The sequence below is a fragment of the Saimiri boliviensis genome, chromosome 16 (genome assembly GCF_048565385.1).
Source record: "Saimiri boliviensis isolate mSaiBol1 chromosome 16, mSaiBol1.pri, whole genome shotgun sequence".
Lineage (NCBI taxonomy): Eukaryota > Metazoa > Chordata > Mammalia > Primates > Cebidae > Saimiri > Saimiri boliviensis.
This window is the reverse complement of record NC_133464.1, coordinates 18169953-18186453: the sequence shown is the minus strand read 5'-3', so window position 1 is coordinate 18186453 and position 16501 is coordinate 18169953. Positions and strand designations below refer to the sequence as shown.

General features: G+C 45.5%; 1 pseudogene; it reads left to right on the top strand.

The window, feature by feature from the left end:
• Positions 1–16501, top strand: part of LOC141581599 (large ribosomal subunit protein uL23 pseudogene) — a 54667-nt pseudogene that overhangs the window by 23819 nt on the left and 14347 nt on the right.

The window sequence follows — 16501 nt, the reverse complement described above, 5'->3', positions numbered from 1 at the left end:
TTGGTTCCATATGAAGTTTAAGGTGTTTTTTTCCAGTTCTGTGAAGAAGGTCATTGGTAGCTTGATGGGGATGGCATTGAATCTGTAAATTACTTTGGGCAGTATGGCCATTTTCACGATATCGATTCTTCCTAACCATGAACGTGGAATGTTTCTCCATCGGTTTCTGTCCTCTCTGATTTCGTTGAGCAGTGGCTTGTAGTTCTCCTTGAAGAGGTCCTTTACGTTCCTTGTTAGTTGTATTCCTAGGTATTTTATTCTCTTTGTAGCAATTGTGAATGGCAGTTCATTCTTGATTTGGCTCTCTTTAAGTCTGTTATTGGTGTATAGGAATGCTTGTGATTTTTGCACATTGATTTTTTTTATCCTGAGACGTTGCTGAAGTTGCTTATCAGTTTCAGGAGACTTTGGGCCGAGAGGATGGGGTCTTCTAGATATACAATCATGTCATCTGCAAATAGAGACAATTTGACTTCCTCCTTTCCTAATTGAATACCCTTTATTTCTTTTTCTTGCCTGATTGCTCTGGCTAGAACTTCCAGTACTATATTGAATAGGAGTGGTGAGAGAGGGCATCCTTGTCTAGTGCCAGATTTCAAAGGGAATGCTTCCAGTTTTTGCCCATTCAGTATGATATTGGCTGTTGGTTTGTCATAAATAGCTTTTATTATTTTGAGATACGTTCCGTCAATACCTAGTTTATTGAGGGTTTTTAGCATAAAGGGCTGTTGAATGTTGTCAAAGGCCTTCTCTGCATCGGTTGAGATAATGTGATTTTTGTCTTTGGTTCTGTTTATGTGGTGAATTATGTTTATGGACTTGCCTATGTTGAACCAGCCTTGCATCCCCGGGATGAAGCCTACTTGACAGTGATGGATAAGCTTTTTGATGTGCTGTTGCAATCGGCTTGCCAGTATTTTATCGAAGATTTTTGCATCTATATTCATCATGGATATTGGCCTGAAGTTTTCTTTTCTTGTTGAGTCTCTGCCGGGTTTTGGTATCAGGATGATGTTGGTCTCATAAAATGATTTGGGAAGGATTCCCTCTTTTTGGATTGTTTGGAATAGTTTCAGAAGGGATAGTACCAGCTCCTCTTTGTATGTCTGGTAGAATTCGGCTGTGACCCCATCTGGACCTGGGCGTTTTTGGGGTGGTAGGCTCTTAATTGCTGCCTCAACTTTAGACCTTGTAATTGGTCTATTCAGGGTTTCGACTTCTTCCTGGTTTAGGCTTGGGAGGATGCAGGTGTCCAGGAATGTATCCATTTCTTCCAGGTTTACTAGTTTATGTGCATAGAGTTGTTTGTAATAATCTCTGATGATGGTTTGAATTTCTGTGGAATCTGTGGTGATATCCCCTTTATCATTTTTTATTGCATCAATGTGGTTATTCTCTCTTTTCTTTTTTATTAGTCTGGCTAGTGGTCTATTTTGCTGATCTTTTTGAAAAAGCAGCTCCTGGATTTATTGATTTTTTGAGGTGTTTTTTTTTTGTGACTCCTAAAAAAAAGAATGAGGAATGACAACAAAGACAGGGAAAGTGGGCTGAAACTAGATTTTTAAGGCAGTTGAATGACAAGCTAAGAACATTTCTGCTGGAGAGGCCAACTCCCTTTCTTTAAAAAAAAATTTACAGAGACAGGGTCTCACAATGTTACCCAGGCCAGTCTTGAACTCCTGAGCTCAAGTAATGCTCCTGCCTCAGCCTCCCAAAACGCTAGGATTTACAGGTGTGATCCTCCACGACCAGCCCAACTCCCTTCCTAGAAGCGTCAAAGTACCAACAATGCCAACAGCCCCTTTTGAGTGGGTCTTTACACAGGGATGTCTATCCCAGGTGGACCACCACCTAGCCAGACAATGAGAGGACCTGACTTCTCATCCTTTATGAGGTGGCCAGTAGCCTATGGGTATAGTGGCCTGAAGGCTCTTCCTCATAGAGCCCTTATGTTAAGTGATTACTGGTGGGACCACTTGTTCTCTTTCAGTGGACGTACATTGAGTCCATTAGTAGAATCAGTCAAAATAGAGGACGTGAGGAACTAAGAAGTGGTCGTTATCTGTTAATGGGATGCAATAGCTCAATGGGTGGCTCAGCTGTGCTACAACCTAAATAATCTTCAGCTTCTCGATTAACCATAAGGGCTACCTCTGTGGGGTGTGGGTTTTTTTGTGTTTTTTCTTTTTCTTTCTTTTTTTTTTTTTCCTGAGACAGAGTCTCAGGCTGGAGTGCAATGGCGGGATCTTAGCTCACTACAACCTCGGTCTCCCGGGTTCAAGTGATTCTCCTGCCTCAGCCTCCTGAGTAGCTGGCACTACAGGTGCACACCACCAGGCCCAGCTACTTTTTTTTTTTTTTTTTTTTTTGTATTTTTTAGTAGATTCTAGGTTTCATCATGTTGGTCAGGCTGGTCTCAAACTCTGATCTCGGGTGATCCACCCACCTTGGCTTCTCAAAGTGCTGAGATTATAGGTGAGAGCCACCACACTGTCTACTTTTTAAATTTGTGGTAACAGCTGTGTTATGAAACACCCCCTTCTGTGAGCAATGACATATAAAGTGAGAGGTGCAGTCCGGGCACAGTGGCTCCCACCTGTAATTCCAGCACTCTGGGAGGCCAAGGCAGGTGGTTCACGAGGTCAGGAGTTCAAGACCAGCCTGGCCAAGATGGTGAAACTCCATCTCTACTAAAAATGCAAAAATTAGTAGGTGTAGTGGTACATGCCTGTAGTCCCAGCTACTCCGGAGGCTGAGTCAGGAGAATGCCTTGAAACCAACAGTCAGAGGTTGCAGTGAACTGAGATCATACTACTGCACTCCAGCCTGGGCGACGGAACTAGACTCCATCTCAAAAACAAAACAAAAACAAAAACACAGAAATTAGCTGGGTGTGGTGGTTCACACCTGTGATCCCAGCTACTTGGGAGGCTGAGGTAGGAGAATTGCTTGAACCGTGGAGGTGGAGATTGCAGTGAGCTGAGACTGAACCATTGCACTCAAAAACAAAACAAAAACAAAAACACAGAAATTAGCTGGGTGTGGTGGTTCACACCTGTGATCCCAGCTACTTGGGAGGCTGAGGTAGGAGAATTGCTTGAACCGTGGAGGTAGAGATTGCAGTGAGCTGAGACTGAACCATTGCACTCTACCCTGGGCAACAGAGCAAGACGTCATCTCAAAAAAAAAAAAAAAAAAAAAAAAAAAAAAATGTGGATTCCAATTCAGTATGCCTGGGGTGGGCCTGAGAATCTGCATTTCTTACACCACCCAGATGTTGATGGTGCTGCTGGCTTACAGACCAAATGGGGTACAGAGCACTTTATCTGCCTGTAATTATTAATCAAGTGATTTTTTAAAAAAATCTCTCTGAAAATTCAAATGACGGCTATTGATGTTTTCCTCTTACTGCTAGGATCTTATGTTGCTTGCAATATATTACATATTCTGTCTGTATGTAGTCATTAGTCTTCTTGTCTAGATTAGTAGTACTTATTAGCACAGGAATCTGGGAGAGTTAAACTATCTAATAAAGACAGCCTTTGTTCACTTGATCTCCAGAAATCAGGCCAGGGTCCTCTTCTCTTAAGCTGATTTAGGCCTCCATGGCAATTTGGTAGCTTTGCCATCCTTGCTGCTAGGTAGGCTAGCAAAACTCCAGAATAAATACACTTCTCAGGCAACTTGTTTTTTGGATCAGTTCCTCCACTTCCAACCTGGCAGGACCCAATGGCTGATGTCCACATTGTGCTCACATACACGCAGTGCCGGTCGGGCACCGAAGACCCAGGTGGGCTAAATCCTGCTCAGCAGTTTCCTGTGATGTGCGTGTGGTTGTGTTAGAGGATTTTTCTTCTCCCCTTTCTGATGGCTCTTCTGCCTCCTCGCACAGTTTCTGAAGTTTCCAGGCCCGTTGTTTGGCCCCGTGTGCTTCACACTCATCCACATCATGCCTGTTGTCTTCTTGGGTGGCAGTGGGAATGCCCTGGTGCAGAACCTGCGTTCATGACATAACAGCACGGTATCATTTTTCACCCCTGCAATCCCATTGTTCCACTGTTGCTCTTCCTTTTTTTATTTTTTGACACAGTCTCCCTCTGTTGTCCAGGCTGGATGGAGTACTGTGGCACAGTCTTGGCTCACTGCAACCTCAGCCTCTTGGGTTCAAGCAGTTCTCCTGCCGCAGCCTCCTGAGTAGCTGGGATCACAAATCATGCCACCATGCCTGGCTAATTTTTTTTTTTTTTTTTTGTATTTTTAGGGTTTTACCATGTTGGTCAGGCTGATCTCAAACTCCTGACCTCGTGATCCACCCACCTTGGCCTTCCAAAGTGCTGGGATTACAGGTGTGAGCCATTGTGCCCGGCCCTTTTTTTGGTGGTGGGGGCGGGGGGAGGGAGCCTTGCTTTGTCATCCAGGCTGGAGTGCAATGGCGTGATCTTGGCTCACTGCAACCTCTGCCTCTCAGGTTTAAGCCCCAGCTGTGTCTGGCCCTTTTTTTAAAAAATCACTTGGTGTGGAACACATAGGAGGCCACACAAAGTGCTGAAAAGAATGAAAGAATGGCTAGGTGCAGTGGCTCATGCCTATAATCCCAGCACTTTGGGAGGCCAAAGCAGGTGGATCACCTGAGGTCAGAAGTTTGAGACCAGCCTGGCCAACATGGTGAAACCCTGTCTCTACTAAAAATTAGCCAGGCATGGTGGTGGGTACCTGTAATCCCAGCTACTCAGTAGGCTGAGGCAGGAGAATCACTTGAACCCGGGAGGCAGAGGTTGCAGTGAGCTGAGATAGCACCATTGCACTCCAGGCTGGGTGACAGAGTGAGACTCTGGCTCAAAGGAAAAAAAAAATGAATGAAAGAATGGAATTTTAGTCTGGAGAGCACTGGTGCTTGCATAAACTTTGGAATTAAGAATACCCAGCTGACTGAGTTTCCCTCCATGGAAGAGAAGACGAAAACCTTCCCAAACTGGACAACAGCAAAGGTTTGGGGAATACAGGCAGAGAGTGAAATATGGTTGGGATCTCCATCATCTGAATTGTCACTAACTCCAAACTTCCTGGCTGAAGGCCCTTCAAGGAGGGCTCTTGCCTTGCCTCCTAACAGAAGCCAGGTGAATTTCGTAGACCTACTTATTCTTTAGGTCTGAGTCTTAAGGATCGGATTCATGAACTGCTCAAAGGCAAGATTCTTGGAGGAAGTTCATCATCCTGGAGACCCACACTCACAATAAACCAAGAAGCTGATAGCATGAGGGCATATACCCTGTCAGACCCTCTACCCTACTGATCTATGCCCCAAGGAGTGCCCCGCCATCATGATCTAGGCTTGCTTGGGGAAAGGAGATGGATTTTGTGGTGAGACCTTTCATGATAATGAGCCTTCCCCAGAAGGATGGTTACCCAAGAAAGAGAGGTGGAGATTCCACAGGAAAAGAGCTGAAGGGGACCCTGAATTAGAAAACCAGGGCAAAGGGAGAGATATAGGGAAGAGGAAGTTCCCATGGAGGAAACCTTTTGCGAAAGGCCCAACTCTTCAAGTGATTTCTCTCTTGGAACTTGGAAAAAGACAAGTTGTCAAAAACTTTAGGCATTCCCCTCCTGCATTGCCCTTTTGAATATGTCCCAACTCTTTTTTTTTTTTTTTTTTTTTGAGACAGAGTTCCACTTTTGTTGCCCAGGCTGGAGTGCAGTGGTGTGATCTCAGCTCACCACAACCTCCACCTTTCTGGTTCAAGCAATTCTGCCTCGGCCTCCTAAGTAGCTGGGATTACAAGCATGTGCCATAGCGCCTGGCTAACTTTTTTGTATTTTTAGTTGAGACGGGGTTTCATCATGTTGGCCAGGCTGGTTTCAAACTCCTGACCTCAGATGATCTGCCCACCTTGGCCTCCCAAAGTGCTGCAATTAAGTGCTGAGCCACTGCTCCTAGCCTATCCCAACTCTTAATTTTTTTTTTTTTTCAGACAGAGTCTCACTCTGTCACCCAGGTTGGAGTGCAATGGCATGGTCTCTGCACACTGCAACCTCCGCCTCCCAGGTTCAAGAGATTCTCCCACCTCAGCCTCCCGAGTAGCTGGGACTATAGGTGCATGCCACCATACCTGGCTAATTTTTGTATTTTTAGTAGAGACAGGGTTTCACTATGTTGGGCAGGCTGGTCTTGAACTCCTAACATCGTGATCCATCCACCTTGGCATCCCAAAGTGCTGGGATTACAGGCATGAGCTACTGCACCCAGTCATTTTTAAATTTAAGGCCAGGCATGGTAGCTGATGGCTGTAATCCCAGCGCTTTGGGAGGCTGAGGCTGGCAGATCACCTGAGGTCAGGAGTTCGAGACTAGCTTGACCAACATGGAGAAACCTTGTCTCTACTAAAAATACAAAAATTAGCTGGGCGTAATGGCACATGCCTGTAATCCCAGCTACTCAGGAGGCTGAGGCAGGAGAATCGCTTGAACCCAGGAGGCAGAGGTTGTGATGAGCTGAGATCACACCATTGCACTCCAGCCTGGACAACAGAGCAAAAATTCGTCAAAAAAAAAAAAAAAAAAGAATTATCGAGATAGGGTCCCCTTATGTGGCCTAGGCTGGTCATGAATATCCCAACTCTCAGGTTAACTAAGTTAGAATATCCCAGCCTGTGTCCAATCTGCTGCTGCTGTTGCTATTTAAGTGAAGCTAATAGGATAGGATGATAAAGTGGGAGGACAGACAGCCTCCTCCCACCCCCGCAGCATCCCCTCCACTGGCCTTGTAGGAAGGAAGCATCATCTTCTCAAGTGCACTATGACTCAGCAACATGGGTCTCCACCAAAAGTCCTGTGAGGGATGACAGAGCCGGGAGATGAAGGGAAAATTCCATACAATATCCAGGAGCTTCCTTAGAGCTCAACTCAAGGATTCCAGTAAGAATGAATCAGGTGTCTATTACTGCATAGCAGTCCACCCTAAGACACAGGTGATTAAGAACAGTCATCACTTACTTATTTATTTAGCACAATTATGAAGGTTGATCTCGGCGCACCGCAACCTCTGCCTCCCAGGTTCAAGCAATTCTCCTGCCTCAGCTTTCCAAGTAGCTGGGATTACAGGCACCTGTCAGCACGCCTAGCTAATTTCTTGTATTTTTAGTAGAGATGGGGTTTCTCCATGTTGGTCAGGCCGGTTTCTAACTCCCGACCTCAGGTGATCCGCCCACCTCAGCCTCCCAAAGTGCTGGGATTATAGGCATGAGCCACCGCACTCGGCCACATACAAATTTATTAAAGTGCTCATGGACACAAGAGACTCAAAGAAGGGCCAGATCGTTGAGACTTAAATAGCACCCTTTTTCATGGGGGAAAGAGAGACGGAGGATGGAGATGATAATGAGGGAATAAGGAATGAGCCCAAACAATAGAAAATGACCCAGGTCAAAGGTTTCCTGAGCTCTGAGGGAGGCTGTGGAAAGGTGAAGTGCGGAACTTCTCTGAGAACAAAGGTTGTCTTGTTATGTAGATAAAGTCTCCCAGGTAATCTCTTAGAGCTGCCCTCAGGAGAATAGATGAAAAATCTGCCAGATATGGTGGTGGTGATGACTTTTAGTCTTTTCTCTGGTGGTCAATCATTGCAGGCTATTTGAAGAGTTTCCTAAGGAGAGGTTTATTTATTTATTTACTTAGAGATGGAGTTTCGCTCTTGTTGCCCAGGCTGGAGTGCAGTGGCTTGATCTTGGCTCACTGCAACCTCTACCTCCCAGGCCTCCCAGGTTCAAGCAGTTCTCATGCCTCAACCTCCTGAGTAGCTGGGATTACAGGCAGGCACCACCACCACGCCCAGCTAATGTTTATATTTTTAGTGGAGACAGTTTCACCATGTTGGCCACGCTGGTCTGAAACTCCTGACCTCAGGTGATCCGCCTGCCTTGTCCTTCCAAAAATCTGGGATTACAGCTGTGAGCCACTGATAACTGTATTTCTTTTGAAAGAAGCCTTCCTCAGTGAGATAAGATAACCTCCTGGGAGAGCTCCTTTCTGTGCCTGGGGGAGAGAAACCAGAGGTTAGAGAGGCCTTGATTCTTAACAGCTTCTAAGGCCCTCGGATTTCGCAGCATGCCCAGGTATCATACTTAGGGTTATCCTTCTCTGTGCCCTAACATAAGCAATGGAGTCACAGGATCTGACTTGCCCTTTCAGGAAACATCATGGTTCTGTACATGAGGCATTGCAGGGAAACCAGAAGCAGAGCTTCTCGACCTCAGCCCTACTGACACTCGGGGTCAGGCAATGCTTTACTGCGTGAGGTTGTCCTGCGTTTTGCAGCATGTTTCACAGCATCCCTGGCCTCTACTCAGTAGTTGGCATTTGCGCCTCTCCTCGCTTAGCTGGTGACAACCAAGAATGTGTCCAGGCTGGGCATGGTGGTTCACATTAGTGATCCCAACATTTTGGGAGGCCGAGGGAGGAAGATAGCTTGACCCCAAAAGTTTAAGACGAGCCTGGACAACACAGCCAGGTCCCATCTCTCTTTTTTTTAATGGGGTCTCACTCTGTCACCCAGGCTGGAGTGCAGTGGCACGATGTCGGCTCACTTCAACCTCTGCCTCCCAGGTTCAAGTGATCCTCCTGCCTCAGCCTCCCAAGTAGCTGGGACTACAGGCATGTGCCACCATGCCTGGCTAATTTTTGTATTTTTTAGTAGAAATCGGGTTTCATCATATTGGACAGGCTGGTCTCAAACTCCTAACTTCATAATCCGCCCACCTCGGCCTCCCAAAGTGCTGGGATTACAAGTGTAAGCCACTGCACCTGGCTGTGAGATCCTATCTCTACAAAAAGTAAAAACAAAAACAAACAAACAAAAAAAAATTAGCCCGGCATGGTGGTGCATGCCTGTAGTCCTACCTGCTCAGGAGGTTGAGGTGAGAGGATTGCTTAAGCCTACTAGGTCGAGGCTGCAATGAGCCATGATCAATGCCACTGCACTCATGCCTGGGTAACAAAGTGAGACCCTGTCTCTGAAAAAAAAGAAAAATGAAAAAAAAAAAAAAAAAGTGTCCAGACATTGGATATGTCCCCAGGGAGATCAAATTGCCCCCGACTGGCAACCATTGTGCTAGAGTGAATACAGGGTTTCTTTCTCACTATCACAGTCATCCAGGAGAGAAATAACGATTGCTTGGAATTGAGTGGCTGAGGCGGAGCTGGGGATAAGCAGATGGGATCTGAGAGACAAGGAGATGAACTCAGCAGATTCTGGGTAGACAGAGCCATCACCGCAGCCCTGTCCTCTCCTCTCCTCTCGTTTTTTGTTTTTTTTTTTTTTCTTGGAGACAGAGTTTCGCTCTTGTTACCCAGGCTGGAGTGCAATGGCGCGATCTCGGCTCACCGCAACCTCCGCCTCCTGGGTTCAGGCAATTCTCCTGCCTCAGCCTCCTGAGTAGCTGGGATTACAGACACACGCCACCATGCCCAGCTAATTTTTTGTATTTTTAGTAGAGACGGGGTTTCACCATGTTGGCCAGGATGGTCTCGAACTCTTGACCTTGTGATCCACCCGCCTCGGCCTCCCAAAGTGCTGGGATTACAGGCTTGAGCCACCGCGCCCGGCTGTTTTTTTTTTTAAATGGAGTTTCACTCTTGTTGCCCAGCCTGGGGTGCCATGGTGCGATCTCAGCTCACCACAACCTCCGCCTCTTGGGTTCAAGCGATTCTCCTGCCCCAGCCTCCCCAGTAGCTGGGATTACAGGTGCCTGCCACCATGCTTGGCTAATTTTGTATTTTTAGTAGAGATGGGGTTTCTCTATGTTGGCCAGGCTGGTCTCATTCTCCTGACCTCGTGATCTACCCGCCTCAGCCTCCCAAAGTGCGGGATTACAGGCATGAGCCACCGCGCACGGCCGACTTTCTTCCTTCTACATTCTACCTGCTTTGAAAAAAGAATCCAGTCTAGTTTGCCTTGAGAAATCCTCATAGTCGGATGGCAAAAAAGGATAACGAGAGGAAGAGAGAGCTCATTTCCACCCTTCTGCAGTTGGCTAATGCCACGTGCACGAAGGGTTAAAGTCTGACCAAGGAATTTATTGAAGATCAGCTAGGCCGTGCATTTCCAGGCTTATGTTTGAAAAAGGGAAAGTCTAGATATACGAATAGCAAACCCTAAGAGGTAGCAATAGTGGAGGGAGGGTTCTGGAATGAAGTTATACGAGCGACTGCCAACAAATCTGGACCCGTGAGGGATGCAATTGTCCAGCAGCCTCTCAACCATCAGCCTGCCTGTCTGCAGAGGCCAGCTTGCTCTCTTTTATTTCAGCAGTACCCACGTCTCCTCAGTTTTTACACAAAGAATAATAATTCCCTATCCCTTGCCTGCCTAAACACTTGGAATTCATTCAACAAAACATCCTGCCTTTATTTCATTACCTATAGAGTGCCGTTTTCTGTAAGAAAGGAAAGGTTGCGTTTTTCGCTTGTATGAAGGAAAAATAGAAGCCGTAGCCCCTTTCGAATCAAAGTTTTGTTCTTGAGTCAAAGGCACTCCTGAGCCTCCTGCCAAGCCCAATGAAAAGGCTTTGTTTGATTCTCTAAAACTATCAGTTCAGAAAGGTCAACATTTCATTCATGCTGAGTTTGAGGACAGTGTTCTTTCTCTGCTTCTGACAAGCAGCTGGAATTGAATGCTAAATTTTCATTTCACTTCTACCTGACTCTCTCTCCTCTTTTTCTGACTTAATGTATATCTAATCACCCAGAAGGTAGTTGGTCATGTTATAATCTATTTTACTTTAAAAGTGTTATCACTATGTAAGTTCATAGCAATGTAAACACATTAAAACTCATAGAAAATGACAAAAAACTGAAATCCAATTCCTTTCTTCAGGGTCAGAAGGCTACTACCTTTCCACGGGCCTCCTAATTTCTCCCCTGGACAGAGGCAGGCATGAATCATCATCACAAACCAGACAGCTGACAGCTGGAACACACCATCCCTACTGTCACTTAAAAGTGAGCAGAAGGCTCCTTTATACAGGAAATTCCAGTTCATAAATGTAGAGGTGGAGCTGGGGATATGCAAATGGGATTAAAAGACAAGGAGATGAACTCAAAAGTATCTGGAAAGAAAAGATGACAGAAACTTAAAACCACCTTGTGGCAAATACCACCATAATAATAGTTGCAGGCTGCTGGGTATGGTGGCTCATGCTTGTAATCCCAGCATTTTGGGAGGATGAGGCAGGAGGGTCAGTTGAGCTCAGAAGCTCTAGACAAGCCTAGACAACATGGCAAAATTCCAACTCTACAAAAATCAGCCAGGTGTGGTGGCACATGTCTATAGTCTCAAATACTTATGGGGCTGAGATTAGCCATGACTGTACCATTGCACTCCAGCCTGGGCAACAGAGCAAGACCCTGTCTCAAAATCAATATAATAATAATAGTTGCTGGCAAGAGTAAATGGTAAAATTATTAGTAAGTAAAACCATGATGGCAAACAGGATATTTGAATAGACTCAAAGTATAACCCCATAAGACTCTTCCTAAATTCAAAGGGAAAATAGTAAATTTACAGTGGAGGAATCTGTGATGGAGTCAACATCACCATTATTAAAACGTATCTATGTCATTTATCTTAATATAATATACTGACAGGGACACAACATCATGTCTGTGGTATTCTTGGCAAAAACCCATAACTTTGAATTTTTTTTTTTTTTTTTTTGAGACAGAGTTTCATTTCTTGTTGCACAGACGGGAGTGCCATGGTGCGATCTCGGCTCACTGCAACTTCTGCCTCCCACGTTCAAGTAATTTTCCTGCCTCAGCCTCCCAAGTAGCTGGGATTATAGGCACTCACCACCACAACCTGGCAAATTTTTGTATTTTTATTTATTTATTTATTTGAGATGGAGTTTTGCTCTTGTTCTGCAGGCTGGAGCACAATGGTGCGATCTCAGCTCACCACAACATTTACCTCCCAGGTTCAAGCAATTCTCCTGCTTCAGCCTCCTGAGTAGCTGGGGTTATAGGCATGTGCCACCATGCCCAGCTAATTTTGTATTTTCAGTAGAGATGGGGTTTCTCCATGTTGGTCAGGCTGGCCTCGAACTCCCAACCTCAGGTGATCCTCCCGCCTCGGCATTCCAAAGTGCTGGGATTATAGGTGTGAGCAGCTGCACCAGGCCATAACCTTGAATTTAATCATGAAAAAACATTAGAACTTTAGGCCAGGTCCAGTGGTGTATGCCTATGGTCCCAGCTTCTCGAGAGGTTGAGTTGGGAGGTTCACTTGAGCCCAGGAGTTTGAGAACAGCCTGGGCAATATAGCTAAACTCTGTCTCAAAAAATAAATTTTAAAAAATTAGACAAATTAAACTTAACAGGCCAGGTATGGTGGCTCATGCCTGTAATTCCAGCACCTTGAGAGGCCAAGGCAGGGGGACTACTTGAGTCTAGGAGTTTGAGACCAGCCTAGGCAACACAGTGAGACCCCATCTCTACAAAAAATTTTAAAAAATTGGACAGGTGTGGTACCTCCCAACTATAATCCCAGCACTTCGGGAGGCCAAGGCGAGTGCATCATCTGAGGTCAGGAGTTCGAGACCAGCCTGGCCAACATGGTGAAACTCCATCTCTACTAAAAATACAAAAAAACTACGTGGGCATCGTGGTAGGCACCTGAACTCCCAGCTGCTAGGGAGGCTGAGGCAGCAGAATCACTTGAACCGGGAGGCAGGGGTTGCAATGGGCTGAGATCACACCATTGCACTTCAGCCTGGGCAACAAGAGCAAAACTCTGTCTCAAAAAAAAAAATAAATAAATAAAAATTAGCCAAGTTTGGTGGTGCAGGCCTGTAGTCCCAGCTACTCAGGAGGCTGAGGCAGGAAGATCACTTGAGCTGGGGAGGTCAAGGCTGGAATGAGCCATGGTTATGCCACTGCGCTACTACTGGGTGCCAGTGAAGCCCTGACTCAAAGGTAAAATAAATTATAAGAATACATTTAACAGAGTTTAATTAAGCAAAGAACAATTCTCAAATGAAGCACCTCACCCAACCTACAGCGGGGCAGGAACCCGGGCTGCCATAGGGATGGATTGATTACCTTTCGGCTTTTACCTTATTTAAACATGGTTTGAACAGCTGGCCACCTGTGACTGGCCAAAAACTCTGTTATTGGCACAAGAGTTGGTTTTAGCCTGTGTATATATCCAGTTAGGTTACAGTTCACTATGTACAGAGAAACCTTTAGGTCCAGCTTAAAATACGGGAGGAGGCAGCTTTAGGCTAAACTTATCACCTTCGTGTTGCAGAATTTAATAGTTATTTCTCAGTCTGGGTTTCACTCAGTCTGTCAGCATGATGTAATATCATTGAGCAACCATTCTTAAATCGCTTTCTTCTTTTTGTTCTCTAGGGCATAACTGTCTTTCAGTTCTCCTACCTTATAAGACGTTTCTTCTCAGTCAAATTTTCTGATTTCTTTTTATTTTTCAACCACAGAAGTTTTCTTTTCATCATCTGTACTGATCCCTAAGGTGATCTTATCCACTCTCATGGATCTGCAGCCACAGGAATGCCAATATTCCTGTGGCTCATTCCAGCCAACAAGAACCAAAACAGGAGGACAAGCCCCTCTGCCCTCTTACACACCATTCCTTTTTTTGAGACAGTGCCTTACACTGTTACCCAGGCTGGAGTGCTGTGGTGCTCTCTCGGCTCACTGCAACCTCCGCCTCCTGAATTCCAGAGGGTCTTGTGCCTCATCCTCCTAAGTAGTTGGGACTACAGGTGTGCACACCATGCCTGGCTAATTTTTGCAATTTTTAAAGTATAGACGGGGTTTCACCATGTTGGCCAGGCTGGTCTTGCACTACTGATCTCAAGTGATCCTCCCATCTTGGCCTGCGAAAGTGCTGGTATTATAGGCGATGAGCAACCATGCCCAGCCTACACACTCTTAAGTGTAAGCACACAATTCTTTCACTTACAACTCATCAGCCAGAATTAGTAGTAAGTGGCCACTCTTAGCAGTAAGTGAAGCTGGCCATATGTCAAGTTGCAAACCAGGGTTCTATCATTATGGAATAAGAGAAGGACACACACTGGGAAATAACAAATAGACTCTTCTACAAGTAATCATTTTGTTTTGTTTTGTTTATTTGAGATAGAGTCTTGCTCTGTTGCCCAGGCTGAAGTGCAATGGCATGATCATGGCTCACTACCTCCACCTCCCAGGCTTAAGCAATAGCCCACCTTAGCTTCCCAAGTGGCTGGGACAACAGGTGCATGACATCATGCTCAGCTAATTTTTTGTAGACATGAGTTCTCGCTATGTTGTCCACACTGATCTCAAACTTCTGGGCTCAAGCAATCCTCCCAGCTTGGCCTCCCAAAGTGCTAGGATTACAGGTGCGAGCAACAGTGCTAGCCAAGTGGTCATTCTTACTACATCCTCAGGGTAGCCAGTGCAGAAGTCAGATGGATCTAGAATAAAAATAGTGAATTATTATAAATTTGATAGGATGCTAATTCTTTATTTTTATTTTTTGAGATGGAGTCTTGCTCTTGTCGCTCAGGCTGGAGGGCAATGGCACGATCTCGGTTCACTGCAAACTCCGCCTCTCAATTTCAAGTGATTATCCTGCCTCAGCCTCCCAAGTAGTTGGGATTATACGTGCCCACCACCATGCCCAGCTAATTTTTGTATTTTTAATAGAGACGGGGTTTTAACATGTTGGCCAGGCTAGTCTTGAACTCCTGACCTTGCGATCCACCTACCTAAGCCTCCCCAAGTGCTGGGATTACAGGCCTGAGCCATTGAGCCTAGTCTGATCAGATGCTAAGTGTAGTAACAGCTGCTGTTCTACATATAATTTATTCCTGGAGAAAATCAGCACAGCATCCTGTACTTGATTTGTACCTACTAAGCTGGCAATACCTTTCCTGTAACCCAATAAACAGAGAACATAAAGGCAGATGAAGGGGCACAGTGGTTGACACTTGTAATTCCCAGCATTTTAGAAGTTCAAGGCAGGAGGACCACTTAATCTCGGGAGTTCCGGACCACTTTGGGCAACATAACAAGACCTCCATCCCCACCAAAAGAAAAAAAAGAAATCTGGGTGTGGTAGTGCGCACCTATAGTCTCAGCTACTCAGGAGGCTGAGGCAGGAGGATCACTTGATTCCAGAAGGCTGAGGCTGCAGTGAGCCATGATCATACACTGAACTCCAGCCTGGGTAACAGAACGAGACTGTCACTCTCTCTCTCCCTCTTATTATTTTTAAAGGCAGTTGGCTCTTATCCGAAGGACATAGCCTCCCTTCATAACTTCAATACAGGATGACACATACTCTGGCACTACGCCACAGAGACCTTTATCGTCTCATTGTTGCACAAGGTATCAGTCTGGCCCATTATGTAGATAACATCATGCCGATAGGAGCAGTGGAGCAGGAAGAAACAGGCTTTGCATGGCGTGCTTACAGCAGGGAGCAGTGAACTGCTTTAGTATTATCAGACACCATTAGGGAAGAACAGAATGAGCTGATGGGAAATCCTCGCTGTGAGCAAAAATGTGACTGATAGAAACATACCTTATCCACTTTCCCCAGAAAGCATGGCCTGAGCTAAGGGTCTGTGCCATTTCCTTCCCTCACTCCCTCTTTTCTTTCTTTTTCTGTTTATATATCCTTCCTTCCTTTCTTTTTTTCCTTTCTGTCATGTCTAAAATTAGAGCCAAATGGTAGAAATTAATAATTGGAAGATTTATAACAAATTACAGGGAAGAGATATATGGAAGAATGGATGAATCTCTTGCCATCGGCCCACAGTGAGACTTAGTTTGTCCCACGTGATTGCTCGCTGGAAGTTCTTCACTGCTTAGAATGTTTTCACACCAGGCGTTCCCACTCCACGACAGCTCATCCATCAGCCACTCCAAGGCTTGCTCAGTGAGTTTCGGAGCAAAGTGACAAAGGTGCTGGACGTGGAAGCCAGGCATAAACTCAGAATCACAAACTCCCTTTCACCAAACTCACCTGGCTGCTGTCTCTGCTGAGTGTCCAGCTTGCCCCCTGCAGCCGCCAACCCTGACACCTCAATAGGGCACCATATTTTGGGGGAGTCAGCCAGCAACCCTGTGACACGTGGATAACTTGGACCGTTCCATCATAGCTAGGGCAGCAATTTGTCCTTTGTGGAAATAGATACATTCTGGTTTTGGATCTGATCTATGTGCCCTATTTCTGCCAACCCTACCCATCTGTGGGACTTACTGAATGCCTTATTTTTTGTTTCTTTTTTTGTTTTTTGTTGTTGTTTTTCTTGAAAAATTTTTTTTCTAGTTTTTTTTTGTTGTTGTTGTTTATTTGTTTCATTTGAATGCCTTATTTATTTATTTGAGACAAGGTCTTGCTCTGTTGCCCAGGCTGGAGTGCAGTGGCTCAATCTTGGCTCACCGAAACCTCTGCTTCCAGGTTCAAGCAATTAGCCTGCCTCAGCATCCTGAGTAGCTG